The 1420-nt window shown below is 59.2% G+C and overlaps 1 protein-coding gene across 1 annotated transcript in view; it reads left to right on the top strand.

The window, feature by feature from the left end:
• The window catches only part of KSR2 (kinase suppressor of ras 2), a gene marked incomplete at its 5' end in the record, with an annotated part of 65911 nt that overhangs the window by 61349 nt on the left and 3142 nt on the right, over positions 1–1420 (top strand). The window lies entirely within an intron of this gene.

The raw sequence follows: 1420 nt of genomic DNA, 5'->3' as shown, positions 1-1420 counted from the left end.
GAGGAGCAGAAGATGTTTCATCAGTGGTAGGACCAGGGGGGGTGGTTTTAAACTGAGAGAGGGGAGGGTGAGGTGAGAGATGAGGGAGAAATTCTCCTCTCTCAGGGTGGGGAGGAACTGGGATGGGCTGCCCAGGGAGGCTGGTGATGCCCCATCAAAAGCCCTTGAAGGTTTTTAAGGTCAGGTTTGCCAAGGATGGAAGGGCTTTGCTGCCCAGCCTGGAGCTCCTGGTCAGGATGCAGCCTGGGAGCCTGAGGGTCTTTTGAGTGAGGGGAAGGACTTGGGGGTGGGGGGAGAGGAGAAGCTGGACATGAGCCCCCAGGGAGGGCTGGAGCCCAGAGAGCCAACCCAGCCTGGGCTGCAGGCAGAGAAGTGTGGGCAGCAGGGCCAGGGGGGGATCCTGCCCCTCTGCTCTGCTCAGAGCCCCCCTGGAGTGATGTGTCCAGCTCTGGGGCCCTCAGCACAGGGAAGATCTAGAGCTGTTGGAGAGGGGCCAGAGAAGGGCCAAGGTGCTGGGAGGGCTGGAGCAGCTCTGGAGCCAGGCTGGGAGAGTTGGGGTGTTCAGCCTGGAGAAGAGAAGGCTCCAGGGAGACCTTAGAGCAGCTTCCAGTGCCTGAAGGGGCTCCAGGAAAGCTGGGGAGGGACTTGGGACAAGGGCAGGGAGGGAGAGGACAAGGGGGGATGGTTTTAAGCTGGAAGAGGGGAGATTGAGGTTGGACATGAGGAGGAAATTCTTTGCTGTGAGGGTGGTGAGAGCCTGGCCCAGGTTGCCCAGAGAAGCTGTGGCTGCCCCATCCCTGGCAGTGTTGAAGGGCAGGTTGGATGGGGCTTGGAGCAGCCTGGGCTGGTGGGGGGTGTCCCTGCCCATGCAGGGGGGTGGAGCTTGGTGATCTTTAAGGTCCCTTCCAACCTTGCTGATTCTATGAAGCTGTGGCAGGTGTCAGCTGCCCTGAGCAGCCCAGAGGGGACAGGGTGGTGATTTGCTGACCTCAAAGCCAAGGGGACATTTCCTGTGGGAATGCTGGTCTTGGAGCACCTTCCTGCTTTGAGACATTTGGAGTTCAAGTCCTCTCCATCCCCAGATCCTTCTGTTTCAGCTACAGGCCAGGGTGGCTCCTGGTGCTGGGATCTTGGGGATGTCAGCCTGGAGTCATCCCTGCATCCTCCTGGGGTGTGTGCTGATGTGAAGGTGCTCTGGGTGTTGGATGGAGATGCAGAGGGTTGAGGATCAGGAGGGTTGGAGATGAAGAAGGTTGAGGATGAGGAGGGTTTGGAGGATGAGGAGGGTTTTGTGGATGAGGAGGGTTGAGGATGAGGAGGATGAGGAGGGTTGAGGATGAGGAGGGTTTGGAGGATGAGGAGGGTTTGGAGGATGAGGAGGGTTTGGAGGGTGAGGAGGGGTTTGGGGGTGAGGAGGGTT

The sequence above is a fragment of the Chaetura pelagica genome, unplaced genomic scaffold, assembly GCF_000747805.2.
Source record: "Chaetura pelagica isolate M959 unplaced genomic scaffold, ChaPel_1.0 scaffold254, whole genome shotgun sequence".
In the NCBI taxonomy this organism is placed as follows: Eukaryota; Metazoa; Chordata; class Aves; order Apodiformes; family Apodidae; genus Chaetura; species Chaetura pelagica.
Note: the sequence above shows the minus strand (reverse complement) of the source record. Positions and strands in the feature narration are given on the sequence as shown.